Below are 21,352 nucleotides of genomic sequence, written 5' to 3'. Positions count from 1 at the left end.
CAATCAGCACTTTACAGAATCAGACCCTAGAGTACCCAGGAGTATTTTATATGGGGAGTTTCACTTTCCAATGTGAAAACAATACTTGGAACAAATTCCACTTTATAAAGTCAATATTTGAAATGACGCATAGTCTCGTGGAAAGCTCTAGGTCACGTAGGGTTATTAATACTCTACCTTTGGGACATATGCTCTGTAGATTTGAACTGAGAGAATGTGTTTATATATAAACCCTGAGAGCATTTTGTCCCATATACTAGATAGCATTTCTTCAAGATGTGAAATACAAGGCAAGCGCTTCTATTCAGGAATGACTGGACACGATTGAAGATGATGTCCATTTTGTAGTGTGGAAACATCAAGCGGTTGATGGTTAAATCATGGTGACAATTCCTAGAGCTAGTGATTTGGGGTGTCTCATCTTTTTCACTGCCCAACATGAGACAACTTAAAGGGGCCTGACTTTCAAAAAGCACTGAATGCTGGCCCTCTGAAAATCAGACCTCTTTAAGAGTTCTCAAGTTGGCACCCAAAAATGGAAGCACCCAAAATCACTAGTCTTGTTGAAAAACAGAGGCCATCACAAACATATTTAAATATCAAAATTTGTGTTAAGAATGGAACTGTATTGATCACTTTACATTGTAACACTACAGGGTTTTTTTTTATTATTTTCAGTATCCTTGCTAGGGAAGTTGATTTAAAAGGTTCTCTTTCTATAACTTTTGCAGTTATGTACAATAATTTCTATTTAGTTTTAGAGCTAACTGCTTATACAGATCAGGTGCAGGGACCTTCCCATTCCCAATAACATATTTGATGGCTAGCGATCAAAATCTTTTTACCTTTCATAAAGGGTAGTACATGAAAAATCCAGTGTACACATAAACCATGTTACCATTTGCTTCTTGTTCTAAATGTCCTTTACATTGATCCTGCACCTTCCCAATAATGACGTTAAAATGGGCCAAATTCTGCCTTCGGACAAGCATGTACAGCTGCCATTGACGTCAGTGGGACTCACATGCATGTATGTGAAGACAGAACTTAGCACCTGGTCTTTTGTGATATTTATTCATATTATAATATAAGGGTAGACCATCCCTTCTGTTTTTTTAGGCATGGAGAGGGATGAAAAGAGCAGGAAACCTGGTAGATGGCCAAAAATCTCTGAGGGAAGGGAGCTGAACCTACATAGAGAAGTCTACATGGATGCAGCTCTGCATGTATTGTGGGGCTGTAGCGGGGGGATAACTATTGTCTGTGCCATAATTATCCAGCAGAGCAAGGTGTAATAGATTCTAAATAAGCACGTAAGTCAATGCTTAGAAAGTCAACATTAACTTATGCAGAGTAACCTATGGTCACTGTTTCCTGGGTCAGTGGCAGTGGCAGTTACTTTCCGTGTGGACTTATGTCCTTGTTGCACATGCATGGTGAGATCCTGGCCCCACTGAAGTCATTGGGAGTTTTGCCATTGACTTCACTCGGGCCAAGATTTCATCCATAGGGTCCACAAACCTGCTCCACCACTTTCCTGCCAGTTCACTTTCCAGAGGAAGTGGGATAGCAGCACTGCAAGCACCCAGAAAGAGTATATTTGAGCATCCCCTTGGGTGCTGAACCCCCTCACTCTGTTTTTAATGCATAGCCAAACTATTACTGAATGTATATGTGCAGGTTGCTCACTATGCACGTACAAGCAGGCACCATGCAAGGGACATAAGTTGAATAGGTGCAGATCAAGAAACTTGCAGTCTAAACCCAACACTGTAATTCTTCCTCAGGCCAAACCCCTTTGCTGTCAATGCGGTTTGCCTTAGGCCAGGTCTACACTACCCCCCTAATTCGAACTAAGGTACGCAACTTCAGCTACGTGAATAACGTAGCTGAAGTTCGAAGTACCTTAGTTCGAATTAGTTCGAACTTACCTTGGTCCACACGCGGCAGGCAGGCTCCCCCGTCGACTCCGCGGTACTCCTCTCGGCGAGCTGGAGTACCGCAGTCGACGGCGAGCACTTCCGGGTTCGACTTATCGCGTCCAGACTAGACGCGATAAGTCGAACCCAGAAGTTCGATTTCCAGCTGTCGAACTAGCGGGTAAGTGTAGCCAAGGCCTTAGCAAGGACTGTGGGATTAGCTATATCTGATGTTATATTTTTACAGAGCGCAGCTGTAAAATGTGTGTATTGTTTTCCAGGTGAGATTCAAATTTGCAGCCTTCCACATAGCCACAGAGTAGTTCTATACTCTACCACAACTACACTTATTGAAATGGTCACACTTTTTTTTTTTGCATATGGTGTTTGCATTGAATGTTCAGGGCTCTATCAAGCCCTGCCATGGAAAAATGCATGAAAGAACTAAAGAATCAAACTCTGAGTTCATACTTCCCAGGTTTTGCAAGGTTTAGTGCCATTGGAGAGACTCTGTCCCTGAAGAGTTTGCAGGGAGTTGTATGGAAGTGAGGCATTTTCCTGTGGTCCTGGAAAGGCGAGGCAAAGCAGGAAGAGGGAGAAAGGAGGAGTGCTGGTGCATGTATTTTGGGGCAGTAATGGGCAGTTTGGTGTGTCCTAGTGCTGCACAATGACACAGGAGCTAGCTAACAGAGGTCCTGGTCCAAAAGCAGGAAGCTGACTTTGATGGGATTTGGATCAGACTTTTAAGGCCAGAGTTTCAATTGCTTAAAACCAATCATCACGACCAGATTATCCAAAGTGCTCAGCACCTACAGCTACCATTGTGACCCTGTAAGAGTGTGTGGCCACCCCTCCCTGTCAATCTCAGAGGGAGGTCATGCTCCCGCATTCTTCCATCCCTAAAAAGGCAATCTGAAAGGCGTAAATTACCTGTCTCTGTCACCCAGGCCCTCTGAGCTGGGCTGGGCAATAATCAGTCTCTGGGCTCAAGGCCTCAGGCAGGGTGGAGCCCCAAACAGTGTAGGCACTCGGGCCCTCAAGTAGGGCAGGGCACCAAACAGTCTAGGGGGCTCTGGCCCTCAGGCAGGGCCAAGTGGTAGTTGTCTCGGGGCCCAGGCCCTGACACAGGGCAGAGCACCAAACAGTCTAAGGGCTCTGGCTCGCAAGCAGGGCAGAGCAGAGCAGAAACTAGTCTAGGGTGTAATGTCCTAGCCCTGGCAGACAGTAGACCAACACAGGCATCCTGGCCTTAGGTGTGGAGGCTGCTGCCTGAGGGGGGGGGTTGGCAGCAAGAGGGTAAGGGGACCCGGGCCCAACCTACTCCACCAGGTCCCAGCCCATGGCTCTAACAGTGGCAGAGTGTTCCACCACTGGGTCAGCGGGGAATCCAGCCGCAACACACTTACCTGGAATCAGGCAGCAATGCAGATGGACTAGAATCATCTGTCCCTGGGCAACTTTCTATTCTCCCCTCGGGGTGTACCTGGATCTCTGCGATGTCCTCTGTTACACCAGGGTACACCACCAATGGTAGTCCCAGCAGCTCTGGAATACTGGGTGAGTACTTCGGGCAGCAGCAGTACTCCTTGGCCTCCTGCTCCAGCAGCAGGGGAGAAGCATCTGTCTCCCTCAGCAGCTCCAGCCCCAACTGTGCTGTAGGGCCCACCTCTTGTACTTCCTGTCCCATCCCAACACTTCGGGCAGGGTGGGTGTGGCCTTCCTGGCCCCATCCACTGGGGGGCAGGCAGTGGTTCCTTCCTGTCAATCTCGGAGGGAGGCCATACCCGCTTGCTACAGACCCTTATGGCCATATTTTCAAAAGAACTCCGCAACACCCAGTGTGCATAGTTAAAGCCGACTTGGTGAGCATTCATATATGTTTTAATTGGTAACCAATTTTCAGCTACTTCCCAGAGATGCTGCTGGATACAGCATCTGTTCCTTAGCGTTGCCCCACCTCATCTCATCCCCACTAAATTTGTGGAACCCACAGAATGTTTTATGACAGGCGAGGGATGATTAGCTCCACACCTCTCCATTTGGCAGACTTTGGAAAACAACACTAAAAGGGTGATATGGAAGTCAAATTTGTGGGGTTATCCATGGTTGAAAGAGGCACCTGAACAATTTTTTAAAGCATGAAAAAGTCGTCTTTTTGTCATGTTTGGATGACTTACAATTAGCCAAGTGGAATTTTACCAAACTTTAAAAACAAAAAAAATCCACCCTCACCTTTAGGGTGAGAACAACCTGGGACATTTCAGCTCCAAAGATAATTTTGTTCTGATAGTTATAAGCACCTGATAACAGGTGCTCATAGGAAAGGTTTTCCTCAGCCATAGCTCTAGTGCCATTATTTTGACACTATAACTAAATTTAGGAATGCATGTTAACTGGAGGGAAAATTAAGGATTCAGACCTCCGAGATGCAATGTTCCCTGAACTCTCATTGCCTTTGGTGGCAGTTGAGAGTGCTCAGCACCTCACTCTACCTGGTCCAGAGATGGTCAATGTTATAGGAAATCAGGCACGTGTAATTTAGATCCATTCAAACCTTTCTATTCAATAGTCTTACAAAATGCCATAATCCCCTTTATATTGCACGGTGGTGACAAAATTCTCATTGACTTTGATGGGAGCAGGATCAAGCCCAGTATGTTATATAAAGCCTGACTTTTCCTTGTCTCTCTCTTTCTACCTAGGTATTTGCAACAAGAGCAAAGCTGATAATTTAATAGAATTCTTTGCACACTGGCTATATTGCTAGAATTAACTGAGTAAGTACATATACTGTACTTGGCCAGAAGAGCCTGGCGTATCCAACAGATTTTTACTTTGTAAGACACATTTTGCTGTATTTATGCTTTTTTTTTCATCTCCCCCTGAGGAGTATTAACTCAAAGCAATCACAAGACACCCATCCTTGCCTGCTGCTTCCTGGGCTGCTACTTGTATCTTCATTCCTTACTGCTTCTCTAGCCATTTGAATCATCTTTTTAAACTGCCTTCTGCTCCTAAAATGATCACTCTGTCATCTGGGAAAGGCTAAACATGTAAAAGCATTTTCATTTCTGTAGCATTCACTTTCATTTACTCTCTTCTTTCTATTCAAGTCAAGCAGCACAGAGTGCTGTATAAATAGACAAGCCTGTACGACATCCAGTTTTGAAGTATTTTTAAAATACAGTATTGAAAAAAGAAGAGACAAACTGCAAGGCAAATGCTAAGCTGCTCCTGAGCCTGATGACGATGTAGGTATTTTGTCTCGGTTACCTGAGCAATCTCCAGAAGCTTGAATGGATTACAATAATATTCTAACAAGGCTGCAGGCATCCTCAACAGCTTTCATCTACAGAAGAAGATAAGAGATGGAAGAATGTAAGTATTTCCATGTAAGCTAAATTCCAGCAGCTGACTGCCATGATAGGGAAAGCCCTGAAAACTTTGCTGTCTTAAATGTTTTAATCTCATATAAAACAAATAGGTAAGTTTTAGAGGCTTCTGTTTTAGTGTGTGAGTTTGAGTGGAAAAATGTGTCTGATATGGACGCAGATTGTGTATTATTCGAATGCTTAAATATGCAGCAGTACTTTACATGTTGTCATCTTCTGTTGGTCAGGTTATAAATCCACTCCCTATAGGTTATACAATTTATTTTGCTACATTGTCTTCCATATTCAAGAATATTAAAAGAAACTCCTAACTGATAAAGGTATTAAAGACCTGCATGCTTTTGAATATTAGAACAGGTATTTGTTTGTTTGTATTGATGGTATTTGGTCCTGCCATGCGGGCAGGGGACTGGACTCGATGACCTCTCGAGGTCCCTTCCAGTCCTAGAATCTATGAATCTAGGTAGTTGTACTTGAAGTAGTGGTAGCTGTTAATCTAAATCTGTGCCTAAATCTTTTTTCATCACATTTCTGCTTGTAGATTGGACCTTCCTAGCTGTTTACCACACAGTTTGTTACTCTAATTAAAACAATGTTAATCGTTTGATAGAATTAATAACCTATGTAGATGTGGCTTTCTGTTAAACCTTCTCTTCAGATGCTTTTGATTGAATAGCTCTTCTGAGTAAACTGTTTTCTAAACTGAACTTTCTTGTCACTTTAAATTTGACAGAAGTTCTGCATCTTGTATCATGTTTCAGCTTGCAGAAATATTATAGTAAGCAAGGAGTTTCCTAGCCCTTTATTGGGAATGTAACCAAGAAAGATAATTTTTTTTTCTTCCTTGAAAGGTCAGCTCTTCTCTTTAAATATTGTCACTGAAGCTCTTCTAAAGGTGAGACATACAGTTTCTTGGCTTTTAACAGAAAAGATACGGTTATCATGTTTAAAATATATATCTCTTTGACCATAAATCAATTGCTTGGTTAACATGCAATTAACATGGTTTCCCTGTCATCTGAGAATATTTGCTAACTTTTAAAGCAATTATTGTTATTAATGGGGAATGTCTTAAGATGGATTTCTTTTTGCAGGAAGATATACTAAACAAGGCAGTATTGGGTTGCATTATTAATATTCATACTTTTTAAAAGGCAGTAATTATGCTTGTTTGCAGAAAGCAATTAATTTAAACTGTGTTTTGCAATTTGGCTAGGATAATTAAAACCAAGCATGCTGGCAGAGAACAATTATACATAAAAATCTATGAATAATTAGATGTATAATTGACAGAAGACAGGACTATTATCACTTTCTCCCCTGTATAATAATTTAGCAGAAGAGCATGAGAAATAGCTCTCATTAAAATCTCAACTGTAGATTAATCCATGAAAGGGATTGAGATATTAAAACAGAAAGGATTTAAGATGTGCATACACTGTGGTTAAATAATTAAAGACAGAGAGACACTAAAGGACTCAGACTGAAAAGGAGGCAAAAGAGAATAGTCAGAAAATAGGTGTGTATTTTTTTCTTCTTTCTTGTCCTTTTAAAAAAAGAAAGGAAAGTGTCATGGGAGTGTTTTTTGTTTGTTTGTTGACTCTGAGTGGGCCACTGTGAATCCCTGCTCATTATTCATTTGTATATCTTTGCAAATATTCATCTGTGGACTGATAAACAGCATGGTCTCAGAAGAGACAAACAAAGGACTCAAGTCAATTTTCACAACAACTCAAGTGTATTTGCTATAAAGTTTAGTGATGGAGGATTTATTTTGATGACTTTCAGCAGAGGAATGCTCATAAAGGTACCGTCACTCTTGGCAGAAAACAATTCTGCAGGCATTAAATAATTGCTTGATGAGGCTTGCTCTTATGAAGCAAAAGAAATAGACTAGAGCTGTGGTGGGTTGGTTTTTTTGTTTTTTGGTCTTGAAAAGGGAATTTTGGAAAGGAATAGTACATTTAATAGCAATGATGAGAACAGATACTTTAAAAAAAATCTTATACCGAATCTCTCAAAGTGCACTTTTTTTTCTAGTACCATTTTCCTGCAATACACTTCCCCCTGTCTCCAAAGTGTTTAATAATCTTTAGGGAGTACCTTGGCTAACATGAGGTATTCAGCCCTCCAAAGAATTTATAAAGCAGCAATCAAAAGTACTAGTATTGAGGTCCCAGTTTATCAATGAAAATTCCACTTAAGTGAATGATATGAATATATCATTTTCTTTTACTTATCCCAATACTTGGGGGATACCCCAGTGAAGGAAATTTCCCCTTTTTTTCAAAAGACTGCTATTGCTTATAAATGAATATGAAAAAGAAACACTTTTTGCCGGTCTTTTATGCTTATGTTATTAAGCAGTAATATCATTTAATACACACAAGAGAGCGTAACTAAACTTTAATAGGACTAATTTAGCTGATGCCGGTGTAATCCTTCTTTAACATACTGTAATGTTTTTTTCCCAATGGGTATATTGCCAATTCAGAAATAATGTGCATATTTATTCAGCAGCAATAACTGTTGCTCTGCTTAGCTTACTTGAGCGCTTTTCTTTACATACTGTGAATATGCTTCTGTAGGAAAGGATTTCAGGCACAGGAGCGCCCTTGAGATTCAGTGAATTCATGCATTGCATGTCCTGTCTTATTACACAGCTGTACAGCAAGATTACGTTTTTTTTCTGATGAGCTTCAGCTATAGAGAATGTGCAAATACATCATTACATCTCTTAGGCCATTCAAAGAATGGTATCTTAAACTCCTATGGTGTTTTAACATACAAATTGGACCATTTTATGTAAGCAACATGAAATGCATTACTCGCTCTTTCTTCATTTGGTGTAATATGCCAACCAGTTTGGTATGAAAAAGAATACAACTAATAATAAAAGAGGGCCCAAATCTAGAAGTCAAATGGAGTTTTGCTGCTGACTTCAATGGAAGCAGTGTCAGACCCCTCCTTTTGATGCAGAAGTTTGATTCGGCGCTGCTGACCTAGAAAGATAAAATTAATCTTTCTCTTGTTAAATAAATTGCATTTTAGCACAAGATGTCACTTTTAAATCTGCTGGAATTGAAATTGAGGTGTTAGCAGTATTCCACTGATGTGTTTTGGAAGTGTTTTTGAAACAAGGATTTTCATTTCAAAGAAAAAAACATTCATTATATGTATTTACTGCAGCAATGTGCCTGTAACACTAGTTAGATATTCTGATATCTGTGTGCTGGGATACAGTTACTGTATAATATGCTAAATTCTGCTCTCAGTCACACCAGCACAAATCTGGAGTATCTTCTTTAAAGCAATGGGAAAATTGCGGTTTTATACTGGTTTAAGTGAGAGTAGAATGTAGCCCAAGAAACCTGATTCTGCTTCCAGTTTCTCCGGTGTAAGTCCCGAATGAGTTCACCCAAGCCAATGGAGTTACACCAGTGTAAAGTCAATGTAAGTAAGATTAGAATCAGACCCATTACAACTATATTTTAGATTGAAGTGGCAAAGGTAAAAGTAAACCCATCAATTTACAGTCATGAGCTGGAGACTTTTTTTTTTAAATCTTTTATTATACAGGTTACTTTTCAAGTTCCAGTGCAATAACATTTACTTAAAGGAAACAAGAGCATGGATCTAAAAGTAGACAGGGAAACTACAACCAATTCATAATGCTTTGCATTTTACCAGCCTGATTCTCCTCTAACTTGCGCCAGTTTTTCCCTGATGTAACTACATCAATCTTCTTGTGCACTGGCATAAATGAAAGAAGAATCTAACCTGTTACCATATGGAATGCAGATACAGATAAGAAGAACTACAATAATAATGTGCTAATTTATTTAGTACTTGCTTTGTAAAAATCTTTTATTATTTTTTGTTAAATTTAGAGGTATAATGTAATATTTTATTGAACATATATTCAAAACAAAGTCAGTTATTCTTTAGATTGTTGTGAAAACAATATATTACACAGGTAAATATGACTATACATGTATATTTTTTCCATATATTCTGAAGATTTAAAAAAAAGTAACTGTACTTTTTCACATGGTCAGAGATTTTCCTGTTAATTGCTGATTGCAGTCTTCAAATGAAATCACTGAAACTCAAATATCTTAGACAGTATTTAAACTAAAAAGGCAACAAATAAATTTGGTTGGTTTTACTGCAATAGACAGAATAGTAATAGAGATATGGGATATTGAAAGGTCAAAGTTAGAAATATTTCCAGACAACTTATTCTGATGTATGGATTACTTATTTCACATACTCTTAGTTAAAATTCAACATGTATTGTAAATTGAACATATTATTTAATACCTAATGATTTCCATGCACTCTACACACCCTTTGAAATATTCTGCAAATGATATTGTTTTTAACCAGGAAATTCAGGGAGTGAGAAATGACAACTATTTTGGCAAGACTAATTTACAAGTGGTGATGAAATGGTCTCTTTAATGTATTTAAATTTGATAATAGTTCGAATTAAGGTTGATCTTTTAGTATTCTAGGAACTGCTGGTAGGGTCAAGCAAGAATGTGGCAGGGAAGTGGATGGAATTGGAGGAGCGGCTAGGGGTTACTATGCTCAGCTTTCTCCTGCCACTTGAATCATATTATGCATGAGTGCCACTGGCATGCTGCTTGGAGGAAATCTGGAGTGAAATTGTATCCCTCTGGGGATGGGGACCCAGTAAAGATAACTGTTAGAACAAAAGTAAGGGGGTAGTAATGATAATATTGAAAGGATAGAAAGTGCGGGGAAAGATAAACTAAAAGAAAGTGGAATAGGAAATGAAGCATATACTTTACCAGAGCTTCTCAATGCATAAGAATACGTAGCATTTATATCCAGTGACATTCAAGACCTATGCAGCACTTTTTTGAGGGCTGAAGTGGAACTTAAGTGGTTGTGCTAGCCCTTTGCATGGGGTTACATTTTATCTGTAGTGCTTTGCATTTTCTAAATGTTATACAAACATTAACACCTCTTGTCTTTCCTCACTGAGTTTTTTTTTTTTTCTAATAATCTGAAGTCTCCCAATTCTTGCATGCCCAGTTGGAATCACCAGTTGTTGCCCTTGTTTCCATTTATAGTTATTTCATTGCATTGCTTTGTCCTTCTGCTGCCCTTCCTTGGCACCGTTGATGAAATTTGCCTCTGTGCAGAGAGCTAGCATACATTCCACTTGAACCCAGCTTCCTATAAAAAGAATGGATTTCACAGTATAGAAATAAAATACAATGTAAAGTATATAGAAATACCAGCAGCATATTGCCATTCTTCCCAAAGGCCTTGCTGTCTGCAATAAAAACAGTTAAATTCATAATGTAACTGGGTAACAAATGTGTGATGAAACGATAATAGAGCAATCACGACTGATAACTAATAGCTATTGCCAAGAACTATTATATACTCTGTATATATTGAGTTACTTTCACGCAAGCTCAATGATTTATGTGCACAAAATACTCTGGGAGACCTCCCCAGCTGTGTCTGTTCCCTGGGTTGAAATCTTTAGGATTTCCCAGACCCCATGGCACATGTTTTCTCCTCCTCCTTATACATTTCTATATTTTTCAACCTGACAATGTACTATTTGCCCAGTCTGTAGTTTTGAGACTTTAGCATGAGGTCCTCTATGGAACTTCATAAATCATTATACAAGCTCACAATAAAGATCAGTTTCCTTTTTTCTCTCGCGCTCTGCCATTACTTCTCCATCGCCTCCTCTCTTCCGTCTGTATAAACTTTCGGTTTCTTTCAGAAAAGCAAGTGGCATGCTAAGCAGGATCAGCACAATCGCATCCCTGACTGGCAATGGATCTAATGGTTTTCCCTGGTTCTCATGCTCTTCCATTCTGTGGATCATTTTGTAGGAGAGATATTATCTCATGAAACCTCCTTTCCCCTCTCAATTCATACACATGCACCCCTATATGCACACGCTACCAACCCTACTTCCTTTCCCACTACACTTTTTGTATATTCTTATGATCTTTTGGATGACCAGAAAGAGAACCTTGGGCAGTAGATGGAAAACCACTGCCCTATAGCACTGTAGCACTTTCATTGGTGTGGGTATATATATCAGGGGGTAAAGGCCAGGGAGCAATTTAAGAACATACGGAAGTTTCAGAAAAAGTTAATGAATTATTTGCTTCAATCACCACCATAGAATATCTATGCTGTCAGACTTACTCTTATCTGGTAATAAAGATGAGGTACTATCAGAAATTGAGATGTCAAAAGAAGAGGTGCCGTGACAAATGAATAATGTGGAATTGATTATATAAATCAGTGGCCCTTAGGTGGAACACTGTGTTCAGTTCTGGTTACCCCATTTCAAAAGCTGAAACAGGGTGGGTTCAGAGACAGGCAGGGAGAATGCTAAGAGGCATGGAAAAACTCACAAAGTAATACATCAAGGCCCAGCATAACAGAGGATCCACCTCCCCCAGTCCACTAGCACAAACCTCACTGTTCTCCATAGTGTGGCCTTGTCCCCTCTCCACCAAGTAGTCGGCGCTTTATGCAGCACAAAACAGGATATATGTGGTAGCTTTTCAAAAGGGAGTTTTATGTGTCCATTTATGCGGCTGCATATTCATTTTGTACTTAAGACCCTGCTCTTCCTAATTGTGTCACTTTAACTGAAATAAATAGCTGATCTAGTTTATATCTTTGATAACCATCATACGTAACACATCTGGTATAGGATTTGATGGGGCTTACAATGCCTGTAAGAGTGGGCCAAGTCATGAGGCCATTTCGTGTTTTCTCAGTCCTTACTCAGACAACGGAAGTACTTGTCACCCTAGTATTGCTGTCCCTTCTATCTCATACTCTTCAGTCTCATGCAGAATTTTGGCAGGACCCAATCCTGCCGCCACATTGACAACAATGGTAATTCTTCCAAAGGAGCAGCTGCTGGAATGCCCCCTAAAGGGCAACTTTCTATAGCTCGTCATTGAATTATCCAGTACTGCTGGCTTAATGCTCAAAAATTATTGGGAAAGCATTTGTGTTGTTTTAAAAACTACAAGTGAGTTAGCTCATGAAATTTTGATCAAATTAACCAGAAGATCGAATAAACCAGTGATGGAATTAAGTTGGATAGCTCTGAAATGCAAACTGTTGGAAATACATCCAGAGAACTGCAAACTCTTATCTTAATTTACAAGCTCTTCTGGTCAGAGAATGTGTCTTACTCTGTGTTTGTGAAGAGTGGTGTAAATGTACATATGGTACCAGTGATTGGAAATTACAATAAAGTCCAATGAATGTGATTGCAAGAGCATGGCCTCAGCAGTCACTGCTTGGTGGATGGTCAATAGTACAGCGTATTTTGAACCTGCATGCAACTATAATGATGAAAGTTTCATTGCTTTAACTAAATGTTTTGCAACATGCATATAGAGCCAGAGGATTAATTCGGCTTTGCTTTTCAATGAAGTGCTGTAATTTAGCTGCTCCTTTGTCCCTCCCACCCCAGTTCATCCATTTCTCCCTGTGCATGGATCGGTTTTCCTTTGCCAAGCCAGGCCTCCTGACCTAGAGTGCCCCTGTCCAGTGCAGCTCCCCTGGGGGCTGTAGAGCCAGAGGAATCCCCTTTTGCAGCAGCAGCAACATCACTGTCAGCATGAAGCAGGGCTATTCATCTGAGTCCTGTCAGTGCAGCATGAAAGGAAGGAGGGCAAGTGGCAACCCACATCCTCTCCCCCCTGCATTAATGTGGGCTTTTTCCTTTCCAGTGCAAAAATTTGCCAAGGTTTCCTGCAGGGCAACTGAACATACAAGTGCGGAGAGGTGGAAGTAGGAGAGAGACAGAAACCAAAACCTCTGGATCTTCGTCTTCTCGGTGCTGCTACTGCTGAGGCTGTGGTGAAGGTATCAGTGTGACTCCCCAGAGTTAGTTGCCCAGCAACTAGAATCAATTAATATGCTTTGCAGAAAGTACAGGGGAAGCCCAAGCTGCTGCCAACGAGAAGGTGGGAGGCTCAGGGTGGTTCAGGATCCCACTCAACCCCCATCCTCCCCCATCTCCCCTTAGCCATTGTCCTTTATCCGTTCTCTTTTCCCTACTAGGTTGACCAGATGTCCCGATTTTATAGGGACAGTCCCAATTTTGGTGGCTTTTTCTTATATAGGCTCCTATTACCTCTCACCCCCTGTCCTGATTTTTTTACACTTGCTATCTGGTCACCCTATTCCCTACAGTGATTTAGTATATAGATGCCCATGGAACTTCAGGCCTGATATCTCCTAAACTCTCCTCATCTTTAGGGGCTTTGCTTTTATACTTAATGCATTCCTTTATTTACTTCTTTATTTTTGCCAAGAATTCTCCAAAGCTAATCTAGAATTTCTAATACCCACGCTAGTTGGGAAAGAAAACGGGTGGCTGATGTCTTGGTAAGATGGTTTCAAAGATTCCTGAGGATTACAAGGGTTGTTTGGTAGTGCAGCAATAATGAATATGCACCATGTGGGAATCAGGAAAGTTTGGTTTTGATTGGTTTGGTTTATTATACAGTAACCAGCTCTCCCTACATGATGAGATCAAATAGATCATATTGCTTACTGTGAAACATATATATAGAGAGGGCGAGAATACATTATTTTTTCTTTGCATAGTAATTTCAGGGCTTCAGTAAGGTGTTTTCTTTCTTTCCCTCCCCCTTTTTTCTTTGGAGTCCCTCTGACACCACATATCTGGGAATGAAGAACTTCTCAGAGCTGATTGGAAATGGCATTGCTGCGCTGAAACTTAACTGGAGGAAATACATCTCCCGAAGAAGAAAATATAATGCACTTTAAGGATCTGACTTCTGGTGAAAAATTCAAGCCTAGAGAAAACTTGTCCGCTTTATTAAGAAGAATGGGTTGGACAATCTTCTTCAATTCCAAAGGATATCTGAACGCCATGCTGAGCTTAATCTCTGCAGCATGCTCTGTGCTTCTCTTCTCCTCCTGATGCACTGCATGGTAAGGCCTTTTCTTTCCTTATCAGTAACACTCTTGGTATGCTGAGAGTTAAAAACAAAAGGAAAAAAAGAATGTTTTATAACCTGGTTATTTTCAGCAGTAGGGATCCTGATCACCACTGCAGTTCTCACTGACGTTTTCTTTCTTATGTCCAAGTGTGTGTGTGTGTTGTCAATTGTGCATTGAAATGGGTTTCAAGAGATTTGTTTGTTTGTAAAAATTTCCAGACTAAAGTTGCCATTTAAGAGTCTTTCTTGACGTTTTTCCAAGGGTGTGGGAGTGTTTGTGCAGGGTGAAATATGCCATATCTTTCCAGTACTTCAGCTGTGTTTGACCATACAGTACTGACAGCTAGAAGACAAAAACAGGAGGTTAAAAGGAAAAAAAAAAAACCCAAAACACAACTATATGACCAGTTTCTAACAAGTATTAGTTAAGTAAGTAAAAGCTATAGCAGGGTTTTGAAACAAATGCCATTTTTTAAATGCAAGATTGTAGGGATGATAGATTCTCCTCATTTTGTTCCCTGTGGGCAAAGAAATGTAAAGTGCACAATTGTGCATACACAGATGCTGGGATTAACATATGGAGTGTGTGGAAATGCTGTGCTTTTAAACATTTCAGAAGGTTAGAAATAAGTAGCTTGACTAGTGCTATAAAATTACTGTTGTAAAATTAATTCATAGAAAAGCTCGATGTGCAAATTGTTTCATAGGAAATTATTTTTGTCATGTGTTAATGAAATTGTTGACACTGATTGCAAATGGGTACATTACTTCTTACGAGGCTGTTATGAGGCTTAGTTCATCTACAATTGTAAAGTGCTTTGAGATCCTTAGGTGGATCCTTAGAGGACTGCATGTGGTGTTACTGATCAGCTATTTGACCTGCTAATAATGCTATAGTCAGGAAATCACCAAGCAGAGCAGAAATCACAATCCCTGGGAAGGGAAGTGCAGTTCAGTTCTTCATAAAACACAATTCCCTTGAATCTTCGTTCTGAAAATCAGGACAAGATTAAGAGGTGAAAGTACTCATGGGCATGTTATTTCCCTGAAGGATGTTGTGTGAGTAGGGAACATGCTCTGTCCTTCTCCACACTGGTTGGCCACTGAGGTTTGGGAAAGACGGAGTGGCCACATCTGGAGAAGGGAACTGTAAAAAGGATGTCAGGCTGCTCTCGTTTAAATCAATGGCAAAAGAAAAAACAACAACCTTGATTTCAATGGGAGTAGGTGGATGTGGATGTGCTTGGCAGATTTCATGTGACTCAACAATATAACTGGAATGGAGGGTGATGGTTTCCTAGCAACAGCTCTAAAAGTCAGAAAGGCTCCAAAGATCTGGCCTAGGCCAAGTGATGCCAGGATAGTTATGAACAAGGCTGAAGACTTAAAAATCTGACAGATTTGCCAAGTCTCACCAGTACAGAGGAAGGCTCCCTTCTCATTTTGGATCAAATTTTAAGGCAGATCTTAACACACCTCACTCTTTTATGATGAAGAATTTTACAAGGTTTGTTTCAGAGAGACCCTGCAACTATCACTCATTTAAATTTTCACAACTGGAGGTAGCCCAGATCATCAGAGCACATTCCTGAAATCTGACAGTACTCAAGAGAACTTACATTGATTACAGAAGCAAGGGTTGGGCTCCAAATATGCACATACAATGAAGTAGATTTTCCTATATTTTTCTATTTAAAATGTACTGAGAACAGGGGTCATAACTAAGAAATCATTTAAAATGGGAAAAATGCAACTGCTATGCTCTGTCTTGCAATCCTCACTCTGGCAAGAAGTTCTTATTTACACAAGTAGCCCCTCTAACTACTCATGTGAAGAAAGGTTGCAGTATTGAACTCTAAATATGGGTCTACTCTTACAAATTCTTACTCATGTCAGCAATTCAGTTGTAATCAATGGGACAACTTGTGAGTAAATCAGTAAAGGTTTTGTAATATCAGGCTCTTTTGTTTGTCATGGCAACAGAATTATTAAGCTTTGGGCATAATTTGAGTTTCAGTTCTTAACAAAGTCATTCTTTTGCCCACATAAACAGATTTTTCAAAGATTTTCAGCTTTCTTTTTTCAATGAAGCACTGATTGTATTCAATAAAATTTCCTCTTATTATTGGTCTAGAATTATGAGCAAAAAAGTTTTCTTATTTGAATAATTAACTGCCTTATTTATTGTCGTGACACTATTGAAGATATTAGTGAGGATTATTATGGATTTCCACTGCAATCCATCAAGAAAAAGTGCACCTATTAAAAGGTGTACCTGAGATCTGTATAAGAACATGGCACTATTAAACATAAGTCGGTTCCATATGTTTTCCAATAAGTTAAATGTATTCGTTTCTTATTTATATTTAATAATTAGTTGTTCACTAGACCCTTGCATATATTTTATCTGTAGGGTATGGAAATATAACAATAATTATAATTATAGTTGCATACAGAATAAGTATGTGCATTGACACACATATATTAAACAGAGCACATACTTTTTCACATTTTATTTTACATGCTTACAGAAATATGTATTGTTAGTATAATTATTATAAAACAATTATTACTTGGTTCTAACTGGCAAGGAGTGGGACATTTCCAGAATACAAAGAGTACAATAAAAAGTTGGTATTCAGTTATGCTGTAAAAATTTGGGGAGAAAATCAAATGTTAGACTATATGCGGAAATCAACCTTTAAAATGTATTATATACCAAATGTCAACACTTTAGCGGGACTATTTTTTTTTTATTCCTAAAATAGCGATAAGACATAATTAACAAGACTAGGTTTGAGCATATTGTATTTGTAGTTGTAAGGACATACACTACTTTGACACAGAATCTTTTATACGTAATACTGAAATCTTCAGTCATTTTTTCTGAAGTTCTGCTATCAGTTGGTGTTTGTTACTGAGATTTAGAACACACTGTCTACAGTGCCATGTCTACAGTGCCATTTCATCCATTTACTTTAAGGCCGTTGCACAGGGGCTGTATTTAGCTCACCATCTCACTATGTATTCTAAAGTTGATGAAATCTAGAATCTTAAACAATATGGGTCTGATTCTGCAAAGACAACTTCAAATAGTCCCTATGCATGTAATTAATTCCATGGACTTTCATGGGATTACTCATTGGACCCTGCATTAATGGGGCTGTGATCCATATGTTGGAACTATTTTGTATACTTACTGCATCTGTAATATTCAAGAGGTATATACTTAATAATAGAACACATATCCGATTTCTATGTATGGAATGTCTTTCCCAGACCAGGTCACCCCCACAGTCGTCATTTAAGTCCCTCTAAAAAGCTATTTCTTCCACAAAGCCAACAAAAAATAATGAGGCTATGACTTACTTTTGTATGAACAGGAAAAAATATCCACGCAAAGTTATCCCAACCTCTGGATTAGAAAACTGTAATTTTCATCCCACCGTAAATTACAGTATTTGAATGTGTTTGTCCCAAATCAGGACAAAGAGTTCTTTGCAGGGAAGGATTGTCTTTAGCTTTTTGTATTGTACACCACTGAGTACATCATCTGCATTAAAGAAATATTAATGATACTGAATAGCAGCCAATATCTATTTTAGGTCTGAGGGAGACATACATTATTGTTACCATTAATTATTTTTATTATAGTAGTGCCTAGAGTCTCCAATCACGTGTAGGACCCCCTTGTGCTAGGAGCGCTACAAACACACAGTAAGAAACAGTCCCTGCAGCAAAGAATTTACAGTCTTAAATAGACAAGACAAACAAAGGGTGAGAGAAAGGAAGTATCACCACAAGACCACCCTCCTTTCATTAATTTTCCTCTCAATGATTTGCATTCAGACTTTTAGATTAATAATTTTAGTGGGTTTTTTTAGGTAGCAGATATGAAAGGGAATTGCTGATATATACTTGTAGTGTTGGAATAAATATGTCCCAGGTATTTTAGATCTCTCCTAAAGCATTCCTTTTAAATATAAATGCTAATTCTGTAATTGATTTACTATATATGGGAGTTAGGTCCTAGATTCAGTGGAGAATTTGCAAATAGAAAAATCCTATGTGGGCTTTATCAGTATGGGGGGGGGAGGCTATGGGGGGGAGAGAGAGAGGAGAAACATCCAGTTGTGAAATGAAAAGCCTGCCCATTTATTATCAGGAATTTGTACAGGACATTATTAATACAGTACTTGTGCACAAAATGGTGGCATGGAGAATATGACAAATAAGAGATGTTTTTAATAACCTCATTGAGACTCCTCTATCCAAAGTAATCTTTCAGATTTTTTTTTCCTTTATCAAAAGGAAAAAAATAAATGGTGTGACTAAAAACAACTTGATAACAAAAATACATCAGAGACTGAAGAAAAAACACTTTATCATCTTAATACCATACAATAAAAATATTTTATCTGTGGTGGGAAAAGTTCTCTGTAAATATGTCAGAGTTTTGGAAATAATTCCACAGTCATATATCCCTGAAAGCATAAAGGCATGTGCCAACCTGAGTGAATGGGGATACAGCTCCATGTGTGACTTAGCTACAGAAGAAGGAGAATGTTATTCTTATCCACATTAACTAGACATGAATGAATTAGGAGGGGGAAAGTTAATTAAAACTAACTTTCTAGCTGGAAATCACACACACTGAATGTATGTGAGTATTTTGTTCCTGAGAAGTATTAAGTAGAGCTATGGAAACATGCACTGACAGGACAATCACACTCTTTTGCCATTCCTAATTAGTTTACTGTGGAAGAGAATATAAAAGAATGTCTGAATCCAGAATGCTCCTTTTAAAAGTCTGATTATTTAGCAGAGCAGAGATATTTGATCCAAAATATTATTCTCTGTGTTTAATGCATGGAGCTCAGGGCTGAAAATAAGGATACTGGTATTCTATTCTCACCTTGAATAGTGCCATGCCACGTCACCTTGGGCCAGTCACTTAATATTGCCTCAGTTTCCCCATCTGTAAAATGGAGATAATAAGACTTACTATAATTACCCTAAAAGGAGTTACGAAAGACCTATCCAGTTAAATTTAGTAAAATTTTCAGAAGTCCTTGGATGTAAAGTTCTATAAAAGTGCTAAGTATTAACATTCAGCCCAGTTGATGGAAATAGGACCAAAGTTGAGCAGTTGAGGTACAAGGTGGATGTTAAGTGACTGTGGGATAAGAAGAAGAAATCTGAAGAACAACCAGACAATCAAGACAAATAATAAGATCTTAATTAAGAAGATCAGTAGTTAAGAGGCCTGTAGAAAAGTTAGTGGACTTTTAGATAATAAAAGGTTGTAGAGACGTTAAATGATGTATTAATCTTTACCACAGAGCAGGATGGAGAAATACCTGTCACAGGATTACTCCTTAAAGACAAAGCACATAGATGAGTCTGATATGAGAGGGGGCCACACCAGCATGAACTTTGTAAAAGTAAATCATGCCTCTACAGGGCTACCCGGAGGATGCAGGGGGGCCTGGGGCAAAGTGGGGGAGCGGACATACTCACCAGGCGGAGCTCTGAGTCTGCGGTGGTGGCGGGTCCTTCAGTTGCTCTGCGTCTTCGGCAGCACTGAAGGACCAGCTGCCAAAATGCCACTGAAGACCCAGAGCAACTGAAGGGCCCCCCCCCGCCACTGAAATGCCTCCAAAGACACGGACCGCCGCCGGGTAAGTAAAAAGGTGCCTTTAGCCAGGAAAGGGATTCTCGGCCAGGGCTCGTGGGGCCCGGGCCTGGGATAAAGTGCCCCACTTGCCCTGTGCCTCTATAACTTGATGCATGCCTAAGTCAGTAAAGAAAATGATGTATTGTGCATTCTTAAGACTCCTGACACTTTAAATCAGATTCAGTAGAACCTTATTTCATAAGTCATCCCATAAAAATCAGTGGGACTGTTCGTGGAGTAAAGTGCTACTAACCCAGAGTAAAAGTATCAGAAACTATCCCTGATGAAAAATTGTATCAGGACCAAGTTTGATGCTTGAAAACAAAACCACATTTAAGTTTGTGGAATGCAAATGTCAAGACAATGTATTTTTTTCATGTGTACCTAAATCAAAAAACAATTAATAGATTTTGTTCAAAATTTCAGAGTAGCTCTGTGCAGTAGGAGATTTTGAGAGCATTTGTTAAAAAATACTAGAAATAATGGCTTTTAATGGAATACCCAGCTTGAACTTTATTATACTGTTGCTTCCATGATGCTAAAAAGAAACACATCCTGTTCCCTATCCCCATATACTGAAGATCAAAACAGTAGCCAAAAGGTCATCCATTCCACTGCTGTCCTTTCTATTTTGTTTCCATGCACCGATGTTTCCAAGGCTAGGACACGCCATATTAAAGGGTGGGCATTGCATCAAAGTGAACTATGGCTTCGTACAGATGGATGCATTCTTTAAACTCAGCAACATTTGACAGTGTACATTGTAACTGCTCCTTTGGAACCATTATAAAGTATTGTTACTTCAATTCTTAATATGAAATTTTTAACAGCTTCTTTGACGTGTGTTATAACACATGCTTAGAGCACTACAGGATATCTTGTCATTGGAAACACCCCATAGGATGAATAGTGTTAGTGACTTAGTGCAGTTGAGCTTATGGAAGTAGACTTGGTCAGTCCCGTCTGATCCTACTTATGAGGTACCAAAAATCCTGTATATGGCTATGCATTGTATTATTAGCTGATTTCCTTTCCCAAAGGGAATTTTCCCCCCTGTGATTAATTCTGTAGTGCATTTTAGCATACAGTGGACTAATTAAAGTCCTCATTGACTTCAGTGGTGTTGCACCTGTGCACAGAGAACAGCATTTAGGCCAGTATATTTCGTGTAAGATGATTGCTATTAATTTTAACAATGAAAATATAGAAGTGGAGCAGTGTAATGAGCAGAGATGTCTTGAACACCTGTATTTGACTGATTCAGTTGGAGTGAAATTCACCCGGGTACAGAGGAACCATGCAAAGCTCCTTTCACTTAAGCCCTATTGTGGAATTGTGGGGGGGGGGGGGGGGGGGGGGGGG

The 21,352-nt window shown here is 39.3% G+C and overlaps 1 long non-coding RNA gene across 1 annotated transcript in view; it reads left to right on the top strand.

The window, feature by feature from the left end:
- Nucleotides 1–4,695: 4,695 nt before the first annotated feature.
- The window catches only part of LOC117877329, a 36,143-nt gene continuing 19,486 nt past the window's right edge, over nt 4,696–21,352 (top strand). Inside the window, exons 1-4 of the long non-coding RNA XR_004645686.1 lie at nt 4,696–5,403; nt 6,163–6,206; nt 13,072–13,207; nt 14,014–14,305. This is a non-coding gene — a long non-coding RNA (uncharacterized LOC117877329). The remainder of the gene's footprint in view (nt 5,404–6,162; nt 6,207–13,071; nt 13,208–14,013; nt 14,306–21,352) is intronic.

This window comes from Trachemys scripta, chromosome 4 (genome assembly GCF_013100865.1).
Source record: "Trachemys scripta elegans isolate TJP31775 chromosome 4, CAS_Tse_1.0, whole genome shotgun sequence".
Classification (NCBI taxonomy): Eukaryota; Metazoa; Chordata; order Testudines; family Emydidae; genus Trachemys; species Trachemys scripta.
This window is presented reverse-complemented; position numbering and strand designations above follow the sequence as displayed.